At 42.6% G+C, this 26,858-nt stretch overlaps 1 long non-coding RNA gene across 2 annotated transcripts; it reads right to left on the reverse strand.

Annotated features, from left to right (window-relative positions):
• On the reverse strand, nucleotides 1–26,228 carry LOC149874923 (uncharacterized). 2 transcript variants are annotated; one of them, XR_016439990.1, is made up of 4 exons: nucleotides 26,183–26,228; nucleotides 25,512–25,584; nucleotides 14,899–14,984; nucleotides 1–531 (listed from the first exon to the last, which is right to left on the reverse strand). It is a non-coding gene; the product is annotated as an uncharacterized LOC149874923 (long non-coding RNA). The 2 variants fall into 2 exon arrangements; XR_016439989.1 differs by lacking the exon at nucleotides 1–531 and adding an exon at nucleotides 11,497–11,768.
• Between the last annotated feature and the right edge of the window lie 630 nt (nucleotides 26,229–26,858).

Raw genomic sequence — 26,858 nt, forward strand, 5'->3', positions numbered from 1 at the left:
AAGGCACAATGCCGCATTTATTGGAACATAAAACATGCATCATAAAAATAATAAAGAACAGGAAGGTTATTTGCCTCACTCATTCCCATGCATATTCATTCATTCATTCATTCAAGGAAACAAGCACATACACACAGAAGTTAGACAGTCCTGCAAAAGTTAAGGTGTTACCAAATTTTAAAGTTGCTCAAGCTCAGTCTTCTGGCTGGCCAGGCTTACCAAGAGAGTTGGAGTCAGGTCTTGTTGGATATGCCCAAAACTCCTTCTTGCAGGTGGAAGAGACCCAAAGCCTTGTCTTTGTGTTCATTCATTATAGTGATAGCTGTCCATACCAGCCTATGGATTCCGCTGAGTCAGACATGAAGGCTATTCTCCTTGTCCTGTTGGCAGGCTGGGATGAGTAGGTCATGATCTTCTGGCTTTGTGGTCTGTGATCATCAGGGGCCATTGCTTGCAGTCTTCAGCCATCAAGATGGAGCATGATTTAGTACTTGGTAATCCTTCACTGCTAACTCAACGTCCACTGCAGCCCTTAACCGTTAAACCAAAGAAGGTTATTTTCACCTGCTGCAAGAGGCCTGTCTTCCTCCATTGCTGTCACATACGTCCATCATTCACTCTTTTGTTCCACATAAGCGAGACATATCGACACACAACAAACATACCGCAAACCCTGACACAAGCGTTTCCCTTATACTAAATTTAAGTTCCAAAGTCATGACAGCAATATGTCAAATACATTTACGCTAAGCAATAAGAAATTTAAAATAGATGGTTAATTCCAAGTACTAATAATGACTGATCAAATTATAGTAAAAAGTAAATCATAACAAAGTAAATCATAACAAAATTAACCTTATCTTAGTGGTTAAATCTTCTCCTTATATAAAAAGAGAAATAACAAAATAAACAGTCAAAGCAATTATAGTCAATAACAAGGTAAACAATCAAAGCACTTGTAGTCACTGCAATACTATGCTCTTTGGATGTCCCTGGCAAGAGGGTTTTGCCCCTCTGCTCAGGGTTAGACTATTATATTTGGGGTTTGGAAGGAATGGTTAGATTGGTATAAACTGCAGAGATTTTTGCCTTCATCTGTAGTGGGGAACATGATTATATAGCCCTCTTCCTTGGATTTGTTGATCATATTGTAGCATCCCTCACAGCAGCAGGACACTGGTCACTGTTGTCCCTCTGCATTACCTGTGGCTGGTTAAGATGTGCCTTGTGGTTGTGTCAAGGTTGACTGTGTAGTTTTTCTACTACATTAGAGACTATTTGTGCAGAATGGTTTGGGTAGGGATGATTCTGACTCTGGTCAGGGATTGGACTACTTTTCTATGCTTACTTTTTTATGATTCTACTGTTGCAAGGATTTACTGCCGATTGTATTGCAAGGCATATAAAAAAGAAAAGGTGTTTTTTTTTTCCTTTTTTTGACTATTAATCAAGTAGTGTGAAGTAGGCATTAATGGTTTTGTAAAGCTTCTAACATTATTCAAGCATAAACAGTATAGGGTGGCATTTTGACTGGTCTGTTTGTTTGAGCAGAGTATGGGCAAGTTATTTGGTTTAAGCAGATCTTGCAAAATGTGGTGACCTGGAAAAGAATACCAAAATTAACTGCAGATGTTGCATACAATAATCAGAATGTTCTCTGTACTCGAGTGTTTATGTAAACGATTGTGACAGTTGAGGCAATTTGCCAAATAGAGATCCAGAGTTTGACTGTTAGCAAGAGGAAGGAGTCAGTCTTGTCCTTAATGCCCTGGTGTGGGACTCAGGAGATCAGAGTTCATTTGTGAACTCTGCCACAAACTCCCTATGTGACCTTGGGCAAATCATTTAAGCTGAGCTCCACACAAGCAGGTCAGAGTCTAAAACAATGACATTTACAGATTCACAGAAGGTTAGGGCTGGAAAGGAAGTGTGAGATCATTAGGTCCAGTCCCCTACTCTGGGCAGGAAAGACTGTTGGGTTCAAATAACCCCAGCAAGATGTGCATCCAGTCTCCTTGTGAAGTTATTTAGTGTAGGTGCCTGCATTGCCCCAGCTGGGAGTCTATTCCAGAGTCTGGCCACACAAACTGTGAAAAAGTTGTTACTTATATCAAATCTGAAACCTTCTTCTAGGAGTTTAGGACTGTTGCTCCTGGTTTTTTCCTTGGGGAACTTTGGTGAATGGTTGTTTGCCTAGCCCCTAATGTTCACCGCTACTATATTTGTAAGCTGCCCCCAAATCCCTGCAAAGTCTTCTCTTTTCTAGGTTGAATAGTCCCATATCTGTCAGCCTTTCATCATATGGCTTGCTCTTCAGGCCTCTAATCATACAAGTGGCTCTTCTCTGGACTCTGTCAAGCTTCTTCACATCCTTCTTGAAGTGCGGCACCCAGAACTGGATGCAGTACTCCAGCTGCAGCCTCACCAATGCTGAGTCAAGTGAGAGAATAACTTCCTTATTTTGTTTGAGATGCATTGGTTGATGCATGCCAGTGTATTGTTTGCTCTGCTAACTGTACCATCACTGTTGGCTCATATTCACGTTATGGTCAGTTATGACCCCCAGGTCCCTTTTGGATGTGGTGCTAGCTAGTGAAGCACCATCAAGCCTGTAAGTTTGTTGAAGATTTTTTCTCCCCAGATGAAGCACTTTACACTTCTCAGTGTTGAACATTATCTGGTTCTGGTCTGCCCTGCTAATTAATCTGTCTTGGTCTACCTAGGGAGACAAAGAGACTTTGGCCAGCCCACAGGTTTCCAGCGAGGGTCTTGCTGGGAGAGAAGAGCCTGATGGTAGGCCGACTCCTTTTCCACACACCTCCCTACCAGAGTTCCCCGCACAGTGAAAAGCCAGAGTAGTGATTTCTGACTGCAGCTTCCAGGTTGCTTGGGCACCAGGGGGTGTCAATGGGCCTCCCCTGCCCTGCTGACCTAGACCAGTGCCCCAAGCCATCCAACTGTGGTAGGATCCTTGCAGCAGAGGGTCCCTTCTCCTCATTTTCTTCCCCAGCCACTGCTGACAGTCACCAGCTGGCAGGGGGTTAGGGTGCGGATTGGGACTGATCTGGCAGTGGCTGTTGTGAGAGAGACCCTGGACTCCTTCCCCCTCACCACCCCTCAGGTGTGCCGTGGCACCCCATGGAGCCAGGCAGCTGCAGGGACAGAAACACCCCTCACAGCCCTCCCTGCCCTGGTCAGGCTGTATGTGGGGCTGAGATCAGAGGTTCAGTAACAGCTGAGGGTATAGGGCCAGCCTGACTGCTCAGGCAAAACAAGCAAGCTCTGTCTGAAGCTAAAGGATCATAGTTTCATAGTTTGTAGGGTCAGAAGGGACCTGAGCAGATCATCTAGTCCGACCCCCTGCCATGGCAGGAAAGAATACTGGGGTCAAATGACCCCAGCAAGATGTTCATCTAACCATGCTCTAAGTTAACTCTCAGTGGGATCTGGCACAGACGTTAGATAAAGCACTCCAACAGAAAGTGCTTTAGGATAGCACACATCCATCTAGGGTTAACTTAGAGTGAGATCTGCCATTTTTAAAATGCTTTGTGAGTCATTAACCTGCTTTCTGTTACAGTTGTAAACTGTACAGCTCCCTCTGAGTTCTTAAAGCTCATTAAGTATAACCTTTGTATCTAACCCTATACTATGCCACTTACAGAAAACTGTAACTTAAACTGATTTGGGCTTTTTGTACCTATCCTAGGAGGGTGGTAAAGCAGTGGAACCAGTTATCCAGAGAGGTGGTGGAATCTCTATCCTTGGAGGTTTTTAGACCCAGGTAAAACCTTAGCTCTTATAATCTAGTTTGGGATGGACCTGCTTTGAGTAGGGGGTTGAACTAGATGACCTCCTGAGGTCCCTTCCAATTCTCATTTTCTATGATTCTATTAATATAATCCTTTGGGAAAGGAAGTTGCTGCTGTTGAATTTTGTATGAGTGTTTCTTTTAATGATACTGGGACATCCTGTTACTAATATAAAGCTAAACACCATTGAAATGTGATGGACATGTTTAGATAACACTGTGGAATTTCTAATGTACAAGCTTAACCCAAGTGGTTAACCTTAGCACAGCCTACAAAAGCCCACAGCAGTTCCAATTAATAGGGCTTAAAAAAAGGTTTCAGAAAAAGCAGCTTAGCTGCATATCTGTATTCTCCCAATCAGCTTTCTCTTATATTTGCGTACACACAGTTTAAAACTGGGCATCTTGGTGGCTTATACATTTTAACAGAATTTATTTCCACAGGACCATTTATATCAGGGGAAACATACTCGCCTAAAATTCTAAGTATAAATTATTTATTTAGGCAGAACTGTGGGGGTTTTGTACATTATTTGACTTTATATAAAATGGCCAAGTAACTAATGACAATGCTTATTGCAGAACTTTATGTTCAACTAGATTTATGAGGCCCCTTCACATCTGAAGCAGAAGCACAGATATGACTTTGTAAAAAATTTATAAAACATAACATTTTATCATTTTGCTAATTTCTTCAGTATCATATAGACATCTTTATACTGACTGTGCTGCTTGAAAAATTTGGCCTATTTTTGGTTTAGTAATTTTAGAGGGCATTATGTTTTAATGAAGTAAATTTGTAACCTGATATCCAAAAATGACAGACCTGGTCTCATAGGTCAACTTAAACATAGTAACAAAATGGTATCTCTGAAATGACTCCACTGAAATATTAAAGCATAGAAAGCTGTGTTAATAGAAACATTCATTCTTTTCTCTGGGCTTTTACTATAGAGCCACTGGACTGATCTGCAAAGGATCACAGAGCCTAAACTTTCTACTGAAAAAAGCAGGAAAGGACTAGATTTTTGGCCCCAACACTACTGCTTTGTGCCATTCTGGCAACCCAAGAGAGACAGCTAACCTGTCTTAATTTATTCCTAAGGATTGCTTCTTCCTAAGGGGAGTCTCCTAATAAACAAAGATCCATGGTAGTCTTTATGGGTGTCTATATACAAGTGAGGGGGCTGGTCCAAAGCGCTGTAAGTACAACACGTCACAGCAGCCTCAATTAATCAAGTCTGCTAGAGCATGGCAAATAATTTCTGTGCTCCAGCCATCCCCCATGTCCCATGTATCAGCATCCCTGCATTTCAAAATGGCAGGGGAAGTGTTTTATCTAAAGCTCACTGATGAGCTTTAAAAAAATCACCCCTGCCATAATTCTGAAGCACAGGGACACTGATACACGAGATGGTCCGTGCTCTTTAATTAGAGCCACTCTCAGAGCCCCACTCCTCAGAACACGTGTATACATGCCCCATAATCCCTTACCAACTAGGCCTGTGCGAAGCAGCTTGTATTCACTTCGGATTTGGATTCAGCTGATTTGGGGGACAGTGATTACATTCAGTGGTTAGTATCACTGTTCCAAATCAGTTTGACTGAATCTGATTCAGAGATTCGGCTGCTGCGGAATCTCTGAATCAGCCAGGCCAATGGCTGCTCCACCCAGCTTAGCTCCCATCACTTTGGAAAAAAAAAGACCTGGCTTACCGGGTGCTGTCAGGTGGAGTGGCAATCCTTGCTGCTCCCTGCTGCATGGGTGGCTCTCCCATAAGCCCCCACCCCCATGGCTGCCCTGCCCACCATGTCTCTAGCCCTTTAAGAAAAAAAATGAGAAACTCCCCGCATTCACTCTTCCTGCCATTGGGGGGGCATCCCTTCTGCCCCCCACTGCCCCCTGCCACATGCAGGGGCATCATCCAGGATCCCTCCAAAGCCCTGAGGTTGCTACAGGAGCAATGAGTCCCGGGGCTTTTCTTGTTTGTTTTTTTTTCTCAAAGGGCTGGAGCTGGGGTGGATGGGGCATCCATGCGGAGGTTGGGGGAATGAGGGGGGGCCAGAGGGCTAATGGAAGAGACCCCCCATGCAGCATGGGGCAGTGGGGGCAGCAGGGATTGCCCCCCCACTGGACAGCCCCCGACGAGTAGGGGCTTTTTTTTAAAGCACCGGGAGCTAGAGCAGGCGGGGCAGCCATGGAGCAGGCTGGGGGGGCAGATGGGGGTCAGGGATCTGGGGGAGCAAGAAGGGAGTGGCGGCTGGCTGGGGTCCCTCCATGGTTGCCTCGGAGAGTTTTGAATCAATTTGGACTTTTTAATTGGTCCCCTAATTCAATTAGGTGATTGGCCACCGAATTGGGCCAAACCTCCTCCAAATCGAATCACCACCCGAAGCTTCACACAGCCCTAATACCAACCACAGATACAGGGTATGGTCCCAGAAGAAAGCGGCTGTGTCCAGAATACCTCTGTGGCTTGTGAATGGTTTATGTGGATAATACGCAGATGCCTACAACTTAGGGCCTTGGCACAGGTTACCTGTATAATGTCAGGAATCTGTGGAAAGTTGTGCTGTCATAAAATTATGGAATTTTTAGAACAGTGTCAGTGTCAGGAGCCTTCACGCTTTTTCAGACCTGCATAACCTCCTTGGGCAGAGAGACCATGAGGCTGGGATGTGCAAACTTCTCCCTGCCACACCATCTACTTTGAACAAAGCCCCCAGCAACTCCATGCTAAGCATGGAGCTCTCAGGCAGTGCAATTATGAAACTGGGTTACATGGTCTCTCTGCAATTATATAAGATTTGGTAGGTGGGAAGGAGTAGACTGGTTGGGACCCGTGTATCCTGTGATGCTGGAAGAATGAAGGTAAGATGTTTGATTTCCAAAGAGCATCCATACAATACCCTGGAACATCCAGGGCAAAACAAATCAAAGATACCCCTCAGCTGTAGTGGCATATCTTTGAAACTTTTAGAGGGTACATATGACCGTTTACCACTCTTTAACAAATGACTGCTTTTATTTTAAATGCCTTTATTACTTTTTTAAGTTAACCTGTGCCAAAGCCCTTAGACTTTCACACAGTGGTTTCACAGCGGGTTAGTATCTGCCAGAGCCTCAGCTTCAGAGCCTAGCTCCTTAGCACAATCTGTAGACTCATGGGGAAAAGAGGAATGGTTAAGACATGTCAATAATGTTATTTTAGGATTTTGGATTCCAGTTCCTATGAGTTCTGGGTTTTTTGTTTGTTTGTTTTAAAACAGCAACAGTATTTAATGTAAACTCCCTTTGATTATATGAGACATTATCTTTCAGTGAGCTTAATCTTAAGGATGAGCAAACTTTCTAAAGTTCTGTGTTAGAGAGTGATCAGCAGGGATCCAGGTTCTCCATTTCCCACGGAAAAATGAAGAAAACTACGAATTCCCCATTTTTATTGGAGAAAACATGGAGTTCCCCTTTTAGCAGAGAAAGACTTGGGTTCTCTGCTTTGCAAAGAGGTCTCGTAGGCTGGCACAGCTCTGGCCTGCAAGAACTGATTGCAGAAAGGGCAGGAAACCTTCAGTCCTGGCCAGAAGGGGAGGGAGAGGGAAAAGGGCTGGGCCTAAGCCTCTGAGGCAGCCAAGGCTGGACTTAGGCTCAGACTTGCCCTTTGCCCCTGGATCGTAGTGGTAAATGGGGCTTGGGAGCTGTGGGGTAGGGCTGGGGAATATGGTTGGGGGCTGAGGGAGCATGAGGTGCTGCCAGCCCCAGGCAGCACACTGCAGCCAGGAGCAGGGCCAGGGGATGAGGGCTGGGGTGCCCCTCTGCAGGTGGCCTTTGTGGGCAAGTGATGCAGGGCACAGTGTGGTGGTGCCCACCATGTGTGAGCCACACACATGCTACCTGGCCAGTTGCCCAGGGGAGGAGGAGGGGTAACCTTGTATGTGGCCAGCTGCACAGCTCGGTGGCCACTGCCACTTACATGTGGGGCCATGCCAGCAGTGACAGATGCTGTGTACACAAGCTCCCCACACCACTGCTTGCCTCCACAGAACCATGCTTGGACCTGTGTGGCCAGCTGCAGGGCAGCGGAAGCAGTGTAGTGGAGGCTGGGTGGCACGCAGCCATCCCCACCACCGTCCTGCACCTTGCGGCAGCCACGGCCAGAACCACACTGCTGCTGCCACCCTGCAGCCAGCCACACAGCTCCAAGCATGGCTCCGCAGCAGCAGCAACAGCACGGGGAGGTTTTACACGCAGCAGCTGTCACCGCTGGCACGGCCCCACAGGTAAGCAGCAGCAGCCGCTCCATGCAAGCCCTGCCACCCCCCCAGCCACTGTCCCTCACTGCCACTGCAGAGCCGGACATGGAGCTGTGCAGCTGGCTACATATGAGCCTCCCCCTCTCTCCCCCGGGCAGCCGGCCAGGTGACATGTGTGCAGCCCACACATGGCAGGCACCGCCACACTGTGCCCCACATCACTTGCCCACAAAGCCCCCTGCAGAGAGGCTCCCCTGCTCTCACCCCCTGGCTCTGCTCTTGGCAGTGGTGTGCTGCCTGGGGCTGGCAGCATCCCCCACTCCCTCAGCCCCCAACCATCTTCCCCAGCCCTGCCCCACAGCTCCCAAGCCCCACTTATCTCTATGATCCAGGGGTGAAAGCCATGGCTTTGTGGTGGCAGCACTTGCCTGCAACGTCCCCCCACCCAGCCAGCATGCAGCTGCCACCACCCCGCACCATCGCAGAGCTGTGCAGCTAGTCGCAGGGCATAAGCAGGGGTGGCCGCTGCATGCAAACCCCGCTTTGTACCCCCCAGCCGGGCAGCATGTATGTGGCCCACACACGGTGGTTGCCACTGCACTGCCACTGCCGTGCACTGTGCCACTTGCCCACAAAGCCATGCAGGTGCCCGTGGGATGGTAGCACACAGAGCAGTGGCAGAGTTGCAGTGACAGCCTCTGTGTGCGAACCCCCTGTCAGGCCGGCTGGCATGTGTGTGGCCTGCAGGGTGGCACCCCTGTCCTCACCCCCTGGCCTTTCCCCTGCTCTCTTGATCTACCCCCCCAGCACCTTCTCTTTTCCCTGCCCTGCCCCACCCCTTTCCTCCACACACACTTACCTGCTGGGGTGGGTGTCAGTGTCTGTGTGTGCCTCTATGTCTGCATGTTTGTGTCTGTGGGTTTGGGGGGGGCTGTTGTGAGGGGGAGTGCAGGGCTCCAGCAGTGCTGGTGAGGGCTGTGGGGGGCCTTTAATTTTTATCATGGATTTTGGGTTTTTAATCAGAGAATTTGTAATAAGAGAAAAAAAGGATCCCTGGTGATCAGCCACTACTCAGAAACTTATTTCCTTGGAGCCTATCATTGCTGTTCCTTTAAATCATGAGTGTTGACTTTGCACTGCTCCTTTTATGTGTGCAGAATAGTATATTATGCCCAGTGAGCACAGCTGCAGCTGTGACTGAGCTTCCAGCTGGTGAAAAATATTGAGGAACATCTCCAGATTGGGTAGGCAGCTGCATGGGAGTAAAAGACAAGGATCATTTTCAGGGTTGCTATATTTGAAGATGTTTTGACTACATACTAGCAATGAGATTGAAAAGAAGTATGTTATTTGGGGTTGTTTTCTTTGTTTAGCTTTGACCATGTTTTTTAAAAGGTGTGTAGATTCATTTCATAGGAACTTATTGGCCAAGGATTAAGGTCAGCCTAGCTTGTAATCAAAATCAGAAATGACACTCAGTACTTCCTGTCAGACTGGAGGAGGATGACTTTGCTTTGACCTACTCTCCAGGTGCCCACCAAGTAAATAACAATGGTCTAAGATGAATTTTCTATCCAAACTGAAGCACTGGATATACTGCTCATTCATCATTCCCACTAGATACATTCAGAGACAGCAGACACCCGCTCCCTGCTTTACTCCTTCTGCATTAGCCATGGTGTATAAAACACAGACATGATACTTTCTCCTCTAAACTAATCTGCAGGCAGTAATCCATTTCAATCTGTCTCTTTCTATGCTGGTGTGACCCCCCCGCCAACCAAAGGTGTTTGAAATGTGCATACTGTGCTGCGAATAAATGTGTGTTGGCTTAGAAGTGTAAATGTGCTCTTATGTATGAATACCTGTAGCTTTTTGATACAGTTTCCATGTAGCTTAGTCCATCTGTCTGTCACCTTTTGTCATAAATTAATCTCACCTCCCTAATGATAACTCACACCTGAATATTCCCTCTGAAAAATCATTTAATCTAAAGGCATATACCGTTTCTTCAGGAAACCATATTCCCCAGCTAGTTATGAATGTATCTCAAGTGCAATTAAATAAAAAAATGACAGTTTGTATTGGGATAGGACCCTTATTAACATCACCATACAGTGTGTGTAAATATGCTGTATTATTTTAGTTCCTTGAAGAGCATGGAGTGCTGTACAATAAACTATAAAGCTGAAACAATTTGGTAAATATGCATTCTAGTAAAAGAGTGCTGTTTGTCTCACTGTGGAGGAGTAGGTTAGTAGGTCTCACTGTTTGCATTATTCTCTTTCTTTTCATACACTTCCGACAGCAAAGGAAATTGTCTTTTACTTTTGTTTTGCCTTCTGAGGTCCTGCCATGTTTCTTTCCAAGAAAAAAATGTGTTAAGAGAGGAGCAAATGTGGGTAGCAAACATTAATGCTTTCTCTCTTCTTTTATTATATTATTTGTATTCAACATATTCCTTCTCTTGCCCTTGGAAGAAGTCCTAGCACCTCTCTTTTTCTGAGGTGATATGGAAACAAATAATAATCATGTCATGTTATATCCAGCAACTGCCTATGACTCCCAGCTAAGCTTGAGGAGCAAGCTCTATGATAAAAACTACACTGTGTCTGTGTTAGCAAAATTCGAGTTAGCTGCCTAAACAGGAAAGGACAGCTTGGTCTTGCGTCATGGGCACTAGCCGTGATAATATGAGTCAAGAGACACAAGAGTGCCAGTAGAAAATGTATTGCTTCTGCAGAAGGGTAGACTCCAGTCTTAAGGACTGAGAGCTACCCAGAGGAATTTTTAACTTCCATATTTATATGGTTCCTTCTACATATGCTTAGTTGCACGCGCAATGAGATTAGTCATAACATAATTTTTTCTGTTAGTTATAATTATCTCTTGCGATGGGAATCATCACAAGGGCATTTTCCTCTTTCCAGTTGGGTCAAGCCGACCTCGGCATCTTCCTCTTCCTAGTTGGGTCAAGCTGACTCCGGAATAGTTTTCTTTCTATATTAGTACTTATGTTTTCTAAAATTATATTTAGCATTAGTTATTTATGCATAGGTCAAACTGCTCACTAAACAATTTGTTAGACAGATATTAAAATACTTGAACTTATGAACTTAGGAAACTTCTGAACTACTTGTACTTATTCTTATGACCTACTCAATTAAGCAAGCTAACCCATCTTTATATCATCTGAAGTCTTGCCCCCAGTTAAATAAAAAAGTTTTGTTACTGACTCGAGTGCACTCAGGTTTCCATTCTTTAACTCTCAGGCATCAAGAGGATTTTAGCCTTAGTACTGTTCCACTAAAAAGTAGTACATAATGCATCTTCAGGCAGGGGACACTGGGTGTGCTAGAGACAGTTTCACTGTTTGTCCTCAGCCAGCATGTACACCACACCCATTCTTATGTCAGCATTTATTTAGGCACGCACTCACAGCATTGAACTAAGTTGACCAAGTTTATCTAAACATAGTGTATCTTAAAATTGAAAAGGATATAGAGCCCTCTTGCATTTTTACAGCTTTCTTCTTTTTCTTATCTGTCTTTTTCTCCTTCGTCAAGTTAAGAACCATAGTCAGTATTTTCCAAGTAATGAATTCTCATAACTATTCACGTTTTTCTTCTCCCTACACAGCCTGATGAGTCCTTGCAGATAGATATCTTTCTGAATCATCTACAGATGTGAATCATAAGCTCATCACCTATAGGATAGAAACATCAACATTTTGGTTGCTGTTCACAACGATAGCCTTTTTTAAAAATCAGAAGCTATCTATCTACAAATGTATAAGGGCAGGACATTTCAGATATGCGGTTCATTTTAATAATCAAGAACAGGAGACTCTTGAATCATTCCCCCAAATGAGTATCCTGCCTTCATCAAAATAAAACCATGCTGGTTTCATAACTATGCATGATAAAAGAGTGGAGAAGATGACTGACTTAAAACATTGTATAAAGACTGATAACCAATTAGAAGTATTGTTCTTTTGACCTTACTTTTTCAGTTATATATTGAGTCAATATTTAATAAATGAGTTACTAAAAAAAGTGTTGTTTTCTAAAATAGTCAGTTAAAAGTCATTCTTCTTGAGTTCTTTCAGTTTGTGGTGATTCAGCTAACCTCTCTGTAACATAATCGAAATGAATCATACTTTTTGTCTTCTCATTTTATCATTAATTTTCTGCAATCATGTTGTCCATGCTTTAAGCTTTCAGGATGGGCTTTAGCTGTCATTTCTTACAAAGGAGACATCTATTTATATATTCTCCCTAACTATTGTTTATCAGAGCACAGTTACAGAAATACGTGCATATAACTTGGTTCTAGATCTTCCTTTGCCAGGACTCAAATCACCTCTCCCACCCACAAATACCGCACACCACAAATACAGCACACCAGCAACTTGGTTATAGGATAGCTGAGGTAGAGATATTTTATTTTCCACCTTCCTATTTCAGTCTTCAGGCATGGTCCCAAAAGATAACAAGGAATAAAGAACATGCTTCTCTAGCCCCATGATGTGGGCCTTCCTGAGTTCTGGCCCCTAATATCAGGACTGCTAATGAATATTTTATTAGAAGGTCAGTAGTTAAAATAAAGGAAAAGCCAGAAATAATCTGGTAAGACTAGTGCCCAAGGGTGTGTGTAGACATGCTGCAAGGCTGCTCTGATGTGCTGTAACTAAAGTGCATCAAAGGAGACTTGATTAATTGAGTCTGGAGTGTGACAATTACCATGTTCCAGCCAGCCTCCACAGCTCATGTATCAGTGTCCCGACACTTCAAAATGGTGGCAGGAGGCTCTTGATCTAAAGTTCATTCAAATGAGCTTTCAGAGCTCTCTGAGCCGCTCTAATTAAAGCACCCCCACCCACCCCTGGAGCACGTGTAAAAGTGCCCCAAGATTCTTCAGGGATGTTCCCTCATCCCTAGGCCACATGACTTTTCCAGTTTTAGCTGTCCAGTGAAAAGCTTCAATAGCTTCAACAAGAAAGGTGGAGAATGCCTCTACCTAGACTATTCTATATTCTGGTTTTTGGACAATGTGCTAGGAAATGGGAAATGTAGGTTTGAGTTTCTTAGAGTAAGAATGACTTAGAACCCAGGTCTTCCACTTTCTGGACAAATGCTCTAACCACTAGAAGGGAAGGTAAACAATATTCCCACAACTGGATATAAACTAGAGTGACCTCCGGAGGTCTCTTCCAACCCTCATTTTCTGTGCTTTCTATGACTTCATAGGAGTTGGTTCTATACCCTGGTGTGATCCTCACCCCAGGAACAACAATCAGCTGATCGTTGAACCCAACCATACATTAAATTTAAGGTGCCACACAAACTAGCCATAGAAATGTTGTACACTCTCTGTGGAATGCTTTTATGGCACCTTAAATTCGGTATGCATGTAGCACCCTGCCCACTTATGCCATGATCAGCGTGATAATTGTGGCATATACACAATGTTAACAGGTGGCCATAGGCACCCAGATGCCTTCAGCATACTGACAAGTACTTGTGTAACTTTTATTTCAAATTACCTAAGGGTGGGAACCATACAACCTTCCAAGCTTCTAAATTGCCACTTCAAATCCTCACATCCATCTACAAGGCACAATACCCAAGACGCCAAGAAGCCTTTATAACTAGGGACCTACTAAACTTGCAGTTTTGTAGATTTTGTGGATTCTGTGAAATCTGGCATTGTCCAGGAAATCCAGGGAATTGCCATAAAATCCGTGGAAAAAAAACCTTACAGAAAAGAAAGTTCAAGCTTCTCAAAGGGAGCCAGCAGTCTTCAGCTGGCTGGCTGGTATGACTTTGAGTTAAACAGCAAAAACATCTAGCCATGAACATCTGTGTTTTCTAGGTATTGACAAAAAATCAGTGCATTCCAGTCAACACCCCGTGCCTTGTCCTCCAGAGTAGGGGCTATAGCCCCACGGTCTCTCTTGGAGCCCTAATGTGCAGGCAACATGAGCTTTGTTACCAGATTTGCCCACTACTTTGGGGTGTGCTCATTTATTAGGGCTAGGGTCTTGGTAATTCTATGAATGTGCTGCTTGTGTTACTTGTGTTTCTATATGGAGCTGTATCTCTCCCTTCTGCAAGCCCTCACCCCCAATGGAGCTATCTTGCAGGACTCAGTTCAGTGGGGCTGGGTTCCTCCAGTCCCCAAATCAGTCATACACACAAACACACACAGATTAACATGACACGCCTGACCTGGCCGGGTTGATCAGCATGGACAGGCTGACACCCTCATATGCCAAGAATCAGTTCATCAGAGCAACAATAAACTACAGTCAGACACAAGCACACAGTTAAACAGAATACCTCTGAATCTGGCTGGGTGTCCAGATGACACCCTCATGGGCCAGCATTCAGTTCATTAGGGCACATCTGAGCCAAACTGGGTCAATCAGCCTGTACAAGCTGATCCCCTTATGTGTTTCAAACTCAGCACGCCCCAGTCTTTTAGCCTCTTGATGAGCAGACCCCACAGTATTTCTGGGCTTCACAGGGATCTTTAGCTTAGGTAAGAGGGGCGTTGCTGCAGAGCAAGTGGGGAAAAGAGAAATAAAGAAGGCAAAATATACCCAATTACCACCAGTTTGACTATAAAAGTTATTTATTGCTAAGTAGATGAAATATATATTGACACTAGTAGTAATAGACATGCAAAGGAAAAACAAACACAAACAGTCACAGTATACCCTGGTTTCACTAGGTATTTTGGGAAACTTAGCTCAAGCTTAACTAATAAACTTCAAGTTCAGAAATCTATGCTTAGAGAGAGAAGAGAAAAGAGAGAGAGAGCTGGGATCTCACCACTCCAAGGCACTCAGGTTGCAGAGCTGACAGGTCAAAGTTCTCAGCATGATCCTTGAAGGGAGATGATCTTCCTCCTGCAGCCTCTCCAGAAGAAAACACGTGGTGTCAGCACACACACTGCTGCTTCTTTTACAGATTTTTATACCCCTAGTTCAGCTTCTTTCAGGCTTTCTCAATAGTGTAAATCAAATTGTCCTCTCTATTGACAAGGGGTTATCTGGGTAGAACATCTCAGGAACTTGATTGATACTCAGGAAACACCTACTTGGGAGCCAGCTTGACATTCCTATGGATAGCAGATTTACTTGATGGGATATCTCCTGGTGTCTTCAGAAACCATAGACTGCAGCATCAGGATTTTGGATTTTTACTTGCTGTGAACAAGCCTCAGCTTAGCATGACTTTTCCAGATCTTACTTTAGTCTTTTAACAGACTTAAGGCACTTATTGGAGTGTTCATAACCTGTTGTGGAGAGGACTTCCACCAGTCGTCTCGGGAAAAGTATGACAACACTTGTGGACAGGGCTCCAATGGGCTGGACACTGTGATGAACCCTGTACCATTGTTCAAATGTTGCCCATACCCACTCTGACTCGGTCTATTGCCTCAGCATTCCCTAACCCGGCAACCGAGTTTTAGCCAATTAAGTTTACATAGGCCTCCCATAGTGGGACTGGGGAATGTACAGCCCGAGATGCCTAGTAAACTTACTTTCGCTTAGAGGTGGGGGGGGAGGGGGAAGAGGAAAAGTCCTTTGTAAATCCAGATTAGAACTGGTCTGATAAATGCTGAGCTGGGTGTGAGGGTTGATGAGCATTTGGAGCACAGCTTCCCCATCATGCAGAGCTCCCCTGCTTCGCTGATCCCAGAATTCACTGCAGTCTCTGCTTCAGGCTTTCTGTTCTCCATCTCTCATGTAAATGAATGGTCATCTGTTCCCATCTCAGATGCAAATGAGACCTAGGGCAGTTGTTTCACTTTTGTCACCCTTATCTGGAGGGTTTTAGGTGTCTCTCACTGCATCTTAATCAATTTCTGTTTAGGTAGAGGAAGGGGGAGGTGCGATTCTTTGTGAGTCAGACAGTCTGTGTCCTGTGTCAGGGTTCCCCAAGAACATGGAGCTGATAGGTAACAGCTTCCATGTTGCCACCACCACATGGGCAGTATGAGCCCCCATCACTATCATCCACTGAACAGTGAGAGCTGCAACCCAGGCACCATCATCCAAGCAGTACCTGCTCCACTGCTACAGAAGCAATGTGAGCCCCCCACTGCTCAAGTCCTCCACTGGGCTGCTGCATGAGCAACCAAGTTACTCCCCACGGACATCACATAGGCAGCAAGCTCACTGCCACCCCTCCCTTCATACTGCTCTGCTCCAGAGATCCTGGATGCCATGTAAATAGGATTAATAGAGGGAATGGCAACTGAGAAGGATCCCAGGGGCCACATCTTAATCCCTCACTGGCCAGATGCAGCCCACAGGTTACCAGTTGGCCAGACCTGTTCCGAAGGAAGGAGACTCCCTCCCCACAACCTCCAAAATATAAATTCATCCTCCAATTGGTAATCAGCAAAAGCCCTGAGGTATCAGATTACAAGGCATTTTAGACACAAAAGAGTTACCTTTACGCCTTAACCTGGGGACTGCAAACTCATGCTTCTACATCAAACACATAGATTGTTGAACCAGAACTCCCTATTTTATCATTTCATCCCTTTCATAAATGTATCCGGTGCAGTCTTAAATAGACTTGAATTACCTGCCCCCCCATTACTTGGTTTAGAAGACCATGGATAGATACAAGACTGTGCCAAAACCTCACTCTCAGATAATTAGAAATTCCAATCTAAATTGGAGTTATAATTAGTTTATAGCCAGGTGATCTTATTTTGGTGGTGCTTTTACAGCTTAGACAGTTCTTCTTCATTCGTAATATTCACCTCACAAATATACATTTAAGGAGTTATCATATCCCCTTTTAATCTCCATTTTACTAAACTAAACAAGACAAGCTCCTTAATTTTCTTCCTCCAAAAGGTTTCAGTGTTAAATATTTCATTGGTTTCTTTTTAACTCATTTTGATCTAAGTCCATGTTTTTTAACACTGCTATTCTAAATAAGATTTAACCAGCCATACTAGTACGTCTCTGTCTCCTGCAAAATATCCTGACTAATACCCCCTCTCTGTTAGCATGTTTCACATCTGTGTTACACTGGGGACTCATGCTCATCCTGTGACTAAGCAATTCACCCTGGTTCATCTCTTCCTCAGATTTCTCCAATCTATGCATCTTCATTTACGGCAGAAGCCTTGTTATTGGTCTCAAAGTACATGATTACACTTCAAGTCTAATTCCACTTCATATGTTCCATTCCATAAGATTATCTAAATCTTTCTGTGTCATCATCTGGCCCTCTTCCATATCATCAGTAACCCCCAGTTTAGTGTTACATTCACAAATGTCATGAAGACACATCGAGCTTTAGTACCAACATAATAGAACAGTTAACCAGGATCCTAAAATCAAACCCTTAGGAACACCATGGAAAATATGCTCCTGTGCTTCCCTATTCTTATTGTTAATTTTTTTCCCCGAAAAACCTAAATCTCACTTGCAGAAAATTAAGCTGATGATCTCTTATTGTACTCTGGCTGGAAATCAAGACCAATTGATCACCCTCCTCCCTATAAAATTGTTTTATATATTGGAGGACTGTTATCAATCTTCTGTTTTTTAACCTTAACAAACTCATCTCTTTCAGCCTTTCCTCATATGTCATGGTTTCTAAAACTTAAATTCATTTAGTTGCTTTGGACCCTTTCTGTTTTCTATACATCTTTCTTAAAATATAATTCCTAAAAGTGGACACAGTTCGTAAGTGGAGGAGCGAGCTGTGTGTAAGTAGGGAAATAATTTATTTGTATGTTTAATTAAGACACTCCTATTCATACATCCACAAGTGACATTTATTTTTTGCCACAGCAGTATATTATTGATAAAAATATCCAGAATGTGATACCCCACTACAAATCCCAACTCTTCTTCTGCATTACTGCTGTGTAGCAACTCATATCCCATTTTGCATCCACGCATTTGCTTTTTCTTGCCTAAAGGTACTACGTTCCACTAGTTCTTATTTAATTTTATCTTATTGATTTCAGACTCTTTCTCTGATTTATCATGATCTTTTTTGGTTTCTAATCCTGAGCTCCAAAGTGCTTGTAGCCCTTCCTAGCTGGGTGTTATCTACAGTTTTTATAAGAGTATTCTACAAGTGTACCATATATTTCATAAGGAAGCCCATCATTCAACTTCTTCATGAACATGTTGAATATTACCTGATTATGGAAAGAACCATCCTGTCATTGAATTATTGATAACTACTCTTGGAGTGCAGTTTTTCAGCCATCTGTACACTTCCCCTAAAGTAATGTATGGGAATTTCATCTATCATCTTATTTATACTCTGAGAAGTCCTTGCTTCTATTTTTGCGTTTCTCTTCTTCGAAGTATTTTTCTTTAATGATTTCATTTTGTTTCCCTTCTCATATCATTTTTCTTATAGCTTTTCTTTTTCCTCCCACCATATATTCTGCTCTTCTTACCTTATCCATCAGCTAGCTCAAAGTACTTTCGAATTTCAACCACCTAAGCTTTGTTTTCCTCCATTCCCTCTTCCACACCTGCATGCCTACTCCATAGCACTATAGCATATAGTATGTGTTCAGTATGGTTAATCTTTAGCATTACTCCAGTGTTATTCAGACATTTCTACCATATGGTCTGCCATCAGCAGGCAACATTTGTCAGTGGCAGGCTGGAATGGTTCACTTAAGGTCTAAGGTGGCCCTGGACTACAACCCACTTGCTGCTGCCACTACCCCTCCTCTCCATTGCACAGGCAAATTTCCTGCTGCCTGATTGCCTAACCATCCAGCCTCAACATGGCACAGGCAAAGCCCCTGCCACCAAATGTCACCAAGAACCCCTTCCACCAAACACCAGTAGCTACATGGGCCAAACCCAGTCCACATACCATAGGCTGTTAACCCTTGCTCTAGTGAGCCACTACCAAAAGCAAAGAAGCATGTTATTGATATCCAAGATTTGTTATAACTCTTTAGCTCTCTTCAGAGAGCTAGTGGAGTCTTTTGACTATAGAGAATATTATTTTCATCTTTCCTTCTGAAAGTGTTATACTCTATAAGCAACATTATAATTGTTTGTATGTTTATTACTGCTAGCCTCCCAAACTACAGTCACAGTATTGTGTCTCTTTTCATTGCAGAAGAGGAGGGGTAGGTATCTATGCTATTTAGTTCAGGGCTCGCAAACCTGTAGTACATATGCTACAAGTGGCATGGGCAATCTGTGTGTGGCACAGGCAGCATGGGAACAGTCATAACAATGGCAGACAGAAAACAGAGCAGAAAACTGGGAAGGGAGCATAGGGCAGAGAGCAGAAAGCAGAGAAGCTGCTTGGGCAGAGAAAGGTATTCAGAATAGCACTCGGGGAGGGTTTGGGCTATTTTGTAGCACACCTGCCAAAACAGTTGGCCACCACTGATCTAGGCCTCATTGATCTCGCTATAAACTTATGAACAGGGAATCCTGTATCAGGAGAATGGGATTTTATGACCCTTGGGGTCCGTTCCACCCTATGATTCTATATTTGTTTCCACACACAGTAAACAGTAGTAGTCTAAACATATGGTCCTTTCTTTTTACATACTGTGCCTGTCATGAACAGATGCCATTCATTTTTTAAGAAAAGAAAACAAGGATGGGAAAACACCCAAAATGACAGCAATGCTGTTATACAACACAAATAAAAATTTAAAAAAAATTAAAAGTTTTGTTTCCCAGAGACAAAATATCAATTGTAGACTGTATATTTTATTCTGCTTGTGTTCCCTATTAGGGAAGTCAGAAACATAAGACCTTTTTTCTGTTTTGTGAAGTTGATCTTGAGCCAGGCATCCAACCTTCAAATGTATTCCTAACCCATCCTGTGTAAGAGCCAATAAGTTGCTTGGCCATTTAGATTCCGCATGCATCTCCATCTTGGCCCTACAGCATGCTCAGAAGGGCTCCCTTGTAGCATCTACCATCATTTGCATTCTGCTGTTACATAAATCCACCCTAAAAAATGTCTATATGTCTTATGTAAGTCCCAAATCCTTAATCACCAAAAAGCAATGACTAACAATCGGAGGACAAGGACCCACCCAGATTTAGTGCAATAGCCCTAAAGTAATTTGCCCAGGAAACAGCAGAGAGGTTCTAGGGCCTCTTGCCAAAGGATGTTTGGACCTGCATCTCCCACTTCCCACCAATCACCTGGTGCCCAGGGGCTATTGATGATAATACCAGGCCAGGGGCTAGCGATAATAAGCATGCCTTCTACCCTTCCTGTTCAATCTGTGCCACTGAGCAGCCAAGATAGAAGTAGGTATGGGTTCAAACACTCTTTAGCCAGATGAAGGGAGGACTAGATCACAGATAGCTCACTAACCGGACAAGTTTATTAACTACTATAACTTGATTTTCCTCTACTCAGAGTGGGCTGCATCTTTATAAGATAAAGTAATGTAGGGTCTTTCACTGGAATAGGATATAGCTGTGTATTGGTCCTGGATGGATTAGGATCACACACTGAGACAGAAAAGGCATACAAGCCAATGGCACTTAACTTAGCTAATTAACATATTAACATAATTAACAGCCTTTTAAGAGGCTGTTTGAAATTAAGTCACAAATAGCAAATGAACCTAGGTGTTATACTTGGAATCCTAAAATACTTCTAAAGACAGTTCACTTATTAAAAACAGTTTTCTTCTTATTTAATGCTTTACAGATCAGATTATCACTTGCAGGATGTGACCTTTCACATTTTCCAACCCCCCCCCCAAATATATTTATTACTGTAAGGAGCACATTAAAGGCCTTGGCATAAGTGCCGTCATCTTTTATATATCCTCCGTTATAGAAGGATCGATCAGAACTGTATGTTGTTGTGTATGTAGTTGGTTCAATAAAAGCATAAGAAAGCAATGGCTGTTGAATATTTAAATAATAGAAATTCTGTGTTAGCTGCAGAGAGGTGGCTAAAAGCAGAAGGCCCCAAAATTCCATTTCTGAGTGACTGCAATGGGAATGTTTACAGACTATTAGCTTGGTTAGCAAAGGAAAGCAAATTAAACAGCAAAGGCCTCAGCTTTGATAATCCAAATATACCATGCCATAGTCTACTCATGTTAGCAGGAATAACTGAGGCATTAGATATAGTTTTGATAGATCTATTTATGTTAGGTTTCTTAGGTGGCGGAGAGGTGGTGGAAAGAACAGCTTGTCAATTAAAACTATAAATACATTAACCAAAATACACTGGTGGCACTTAACATTTCTGGAAGGAAGGAGATAAAGAATCCCCCTTCCAGAAGTGCAGTTTTCACAGGAACATAAATCTCAATTAGCATCTTTCACATCCATAAAAGGACTGGTTGAGTTCAGTTCTAAAAGTTTCAGTGAAGCAAATACATTTGAATATATCCAATAAAAAGTAGATACATGCATATAATGAATTATTGTAAATCTGTGGTTATAAATCTGGGGAGTTTGGGGAATTATGGACCTGAGTAGTTGGGAAATAATGGACTTGAGTTGCTGGGGGTATTGAACAACTAACAAAAACTCAAAGATCCTAGGGTCCAGCCTACATTCATCCTCCTATGCCTGAGTATGTTGCCTGATCTGAATGTTAGTTAAACTTGTTTAGATTTCCAATAAAGTAATTCCCTTAAGAAGAGATATGCATGCTTCTCTCTTAATTCCGGTCCCCATCTGACAAAGTAAGCTCCCTTTGTCCCAATTTTGGGACAGAGGACTTCTCTTCAATTGCCATCACATAAAGCCTAAAGCTACTGCAACTATTTTACAAACAAGTATTTTAAAACTTTTATCCTTAAAAATGATAAACAAATGTATCATTTCATGATGCAACTGCCAGCTTCCTCCATCTTAAATGTTAACAATTTGTGCTGCAAAAATCAACTCAAGTTCCACCCTCATCCCTCGTGTTTGGAACTCTCATTAAATAAATGCACATGTTTCCTATGACAAAAAAAGAATTATAACTCATTTATTTTTTTTTATTTTTGTACCTTTTCCAAGTGAAGTCAAATGCAAGCACTGAAAATGCTTTATGAAATAGGTATGTAGGCAACAAAGCCATGTGAAGATGACAATTCCTAATTGCCTGCAGTGCATCTGCTAATAAACTGCCAGGGTTCTGAAAGTACTTCTAGGATAAAGGCCAGCACTATTGTAAAGGCTAAATTATTAATTAATATCAGGCAGCTATCATAACTTGCTGGTTTCTTGCCATAGTACAGCGTGTTAGTGGGGGACTTAGATGGAGGGCAGGTTTTATGCATCATGATGACTAAAGAGTATAATAAATCTTAACAAGTTCTAACTTTACATAAACCTTCTGCAACCTTCATTTGCTGGTAACAGACATGCTAGAAAAGCTGTGATGTCCTAATTACTTTAGATAATTTGCTGAGGATCTAAATTAAATGCAAATGGATCATGTCTCAGAACGTATAACCAAAATCTAGGGTGGCTTCATATTCTAACCTTTTAGCAATTTTTGACTGCTGAATACTGAAGGACTGCTTGCTTATTAAATCTGCCAACTGTTAGCAGAAAGAAGTGGTATTTCTTACTTGTGCCAAACAAGACTATTCAAACTACAGGACAGTATGTGCAAATGTCAGGTTTCATTTACTGACTCACTTAATTGTGCCTATGTGTAAATTAATAAAGAGGACATATGGACTTCAGAATAAGATGAAACAAAGAAGGGGAAAGGATAATGGAGCCAGTTCTATTTAAATATCTTGATTTTTAGAAATTATGTTCTATACAAAGGTCTAAATAAAAGCTATTGGGTTAAACATAGCACTAATGGACACCAGACGACTTACATGCTATATTTTACTACTAAAGATTTATTGTGTTAACTTTTTAGCACAACAGATGTCAATAGCTTTTCGTATAGATTTTAAAGTTTAATCAGTGGGTAATTTTGCTTGTGCTTCATCATAAAAATCAAGGGAATAAATAGCAAATTACTTATAATAATGTCCAGAATTCTGTTATTCTTACCACCACTGTATTAGGATCTGGATAACAGGAAGGGTTGCATAACTGTGATGTGTCCAAAGAAAGGCAAAAGCCCACAGCAACCCATCCTGCCACACCAGGATTTCACAAACTATAGGACAGTATAGTTAAGACACACCAGTCCCAACAACTAGTGGCACCCAAGGAAGTAGCAAAGTAGAATCACATCAACCCCATCATTGATTTCCTACCCCAAATGACCATATGCAGAGTCTGACTATGAGCACCATTTGGAATAAGTCCAGACCACATCTTAAACTTACATTATAAAAACAATAGCAGGGACTCGTAATCACCCTGCCACTGTTACTTATTAACATGTGTAGCCAAGAGCTACTTTCCTGTAATATATGCAAAAGTTTTCAACATCTGTTTTATAGGAAATATTCTGATTCTCTGTATCCTCACATAGGGGCAGTTGGAAACCAATTAAAAAAATTCTACTTCCCAAAGAAATAGAAAGTATGACTTCAATTTTAAAGTGTTTAGTATGATAAAGTATTCTTTATATCAACAGTGAAAGATCCGTCAGTGGGGACCCCAAAACCCCAAGTTTTCCTCCACTGTACTGCCACTTGCCCCAAGGAACAGACGTAGGTTGCCTTGGGATTACTCCTTACCTCAGCAAGCCTCAGTTCCATTGCCCTTATACAAGACTTTGAAGCTCCAGTAAAGGAATCTCTGAAGCCCTAAATAGCCTCCCTGCTGAGTTCTGAAAGAAATTATAGGCCTCCCCCTTTCCATAGAAACGACTGGCCTGGAATAGCATTTGCCCAGAAATCACTCTTTCTACAGGAAATCAGTAAGGAGAAAAAACAGCAAAAGTATTTATTATATAAGAGAAAATAATTGTACTAGGAAAACTAACCATATATTTTGGAGACAGAAAAGCAAAAAAAAATGTTTTAAATTGCTTTCTCATCTGGCTATACCCTCGTTCTCCTAGAATTCAGTTTTCAAAGCCTGGAATCTAAGGCTGCCTACCGCATCCTCAGGGGTAGAGGTGGGCAGGGGTGACTGGTGTCTCTTGAGTCTGCGGAGGCACAATTTGTGGGCAGGTACCAGGGGTGGGCCAAAAGCCCCATATCCACTTCTATATTTCTGTGCCATGGCTTAGTGCTCCCCCCAGCATGCTGCTGGCCTGTGAAGCAATAAAACTGTCCTGTCCTGTGCAGTGCTGAGTTGAACGGGGGCCAATCTCATAGTGGCGTGTGCTGCACTCCTGTGCGCCCCCTACCAGTAGCCTGTTGGGGTGGGGGCTATTTTAATTACAGTGATTCCCAGATAGCCACTCGCAGGGGACTTGCATGGGCTCAGCACTCAGCTGGCATGGCCTCATCACCTCCAGGCAGTGCTGGGCTTGAAGTTCAGCAGCACCACTCACAGCAACCCCATCTCCTGCAAGCCCAGCGCCACTTGCAGGGGATGGGGCAGGGACAGGGCTGTGCCCAGCCAGGCTCAACACTTGGCTGACATGGCCTCATTCCCTGCGAGTGGCACCAGCAGCACCATTCGCAGGGGGTGGGGCCATGCCAGCTGATCACTGAGCCCAGCCAAGCCCAGCCCCATCCCCTTCTGGATTGACACTCTTTTGGATTCCTGAATGGTATTGACTTTGGCTATAACTCCTAGTTCTAGTTCTGATGCCAGACCCTTTGGACCTCCACCTTTGGTGCCCCAACCTGGAATGTATCTGTGCTTCAGGTGAATAACCACTAGGCAAGACTTCCTATGCCCTGGTCCCTAACACATTTGCAATATATGATCTCGAAATATCTGTGTGTTTCCCCATAATGTATATGCCAGACAACATCCAAGAACCACAAGTGAACGACTGTTTCTGTTCAGATATTTATAGTCAGATTAAAAACTGAACCACACAGAGGACAGTAAAGAAGGTTTCCTTTTTATTCTGATAACCACAGAATAAAAAGTCACCCTACTGATATTTTTTCACTTATTTTTATCCTAAAGGATATCAAAGCACTTTACACTGAAACACCTTGTCCCCTGGAATGGAAGGAATCACTTAGAAATGCACAATTAACTGTACAGTGGGTTTGGGAAGAGGAATGTTAGTCAGGGCCATAAGAACAGCTCCCATACATTTAAATATGGACTTTTTAGCATCTTTGCAGGGCAGACAGTATCCCTATCATGTAGAATATAATGTTGCACTCATGAGAATCTGCATTCATTGGAATTCCTCCACGTGCTTATACAGATCTCTTCAAAACTAAGGGCTAAAGGGTAAGCTACTGAACCTGCCTGTAACTTTTTACTGTGTATATATTTCATTTTGTGGAAAAAAAGTACTAAGAATAACATACTAACTTAAATATGGCTGCTCTGTATGCATTTCTGTTTTAGCCCATATTTGTTAGATTTTTTAATGGTTGTAGAAATCTTTACCTCTTAAACCAGGAACAAGCAACTCTTCAGAAGTGGAAGAGAAATTGAAGTCCAATATCTGCTCCAAACTTTCCTAGGGAGAAACAAAATCAGAAGCCAAAGGGAAAATCAGAGTAAATATAAGGTTTTTTCTTCCTGCAAGAAGGTGTTGTGTATTTTTTTAGGGGTACACATTGAAACTAACAAAATATAATCACTTCTATAATTTGGCATTGAGAGACTTTTTTTACAAGCATTGCATCAAAAAGCTTCTGCAGGCCTCACTAGATGAATAAAAATATTCAATCTTAAGAATCTGTATTGTCGAAAAATGAAATGTTATTGCCATTACTTTATTAGTTCTTGGTTTCCTTTTCCTCTATACTTTATCTACAATTCTATTAATATTTTGAAATGCTTGAGATAATTCAACACATATTTTAGTGACTCTGAAAGTGTTTGTTTGGAAAAAAGTAAAATTCTGGGGAGAAATCATAATTTGCATTGAAGTCATGGTGAAATTCTGGCTGACTTCAATAACTGATTTCTAACTTCAGCCTAAAATGCTTTTGGAGAACAAAAGCTTTATCTCACCCTTCTAATAGCTGAAAGTTAAGGGGTCTAACGATGTGTAAAGACGATCCACAACAATCAGAATAAGCCATTGTTTATTTGATCATTATCTCACTTACCAGTAGGTTCCACTGAAGGTGCATAATTTGGTGTGAAATGGATGAGAGAAAAACCAGCCCATTATTCTTGGTCTTGCGTTCCAGCAGTGGAACGACAGTGGTGGGAGAACAGAACTGATCTAGCATGTCCTAGAAAAGACAATGCTGTGTGCAATCAGTCTTGCAGTGTTAAAAAATATGGACATATGGGGTGGAAGCTTTGAACTTGAAAATATTCTTAGGGTAGCAAGCTTTGCAGATATTGGAAGCTGAGCAGATTTGTAAGAAGCCTTCTTCTTTCTTGTCATCCAGTAGGAATTCAGTTAACCTTATTATCTGAGATGGGCCCAGTCACATTTTTACAACATCACTATAATGCTGCAAACAGGGTCATACCATCTATAAAACGATGGAAGTAAATTTCTTCTTACTGAACTACAGCAGAAACAGACATCTAACTTTACTGTCAAAAGCATCCTGACATCAAAGAACTTTTATAGAAACAATTCACTCATCCCTATCCTGTCTTGTACAGTATTTTTTCTGAATAAATGCAGTTTGCAGGACACTAATAAAACTCGGGGTGAAAAGCAAATTTAATTCCAGCCTGAAACCAAGGTCAAAAACCCCCCACTAAGCATCCTTTAGCTAGTTTAGAGCCTGCTGGCATACAGTAGACAAACTCCAAAAATCAGAT

This window comes from Crocodylus siamensis, chromosome 1, assembly GCF_052110815.1.
Source record: "Crocodylus siamensis isolate JL-2025a chromosome 1, ASM5211081v1, whole genome shotgun sequence".
NCBI lineage: Eukaryota > Metazoa > Chordata > Crocodylia > Crocodylidae > Crocodylus > Crocodylus siamensis.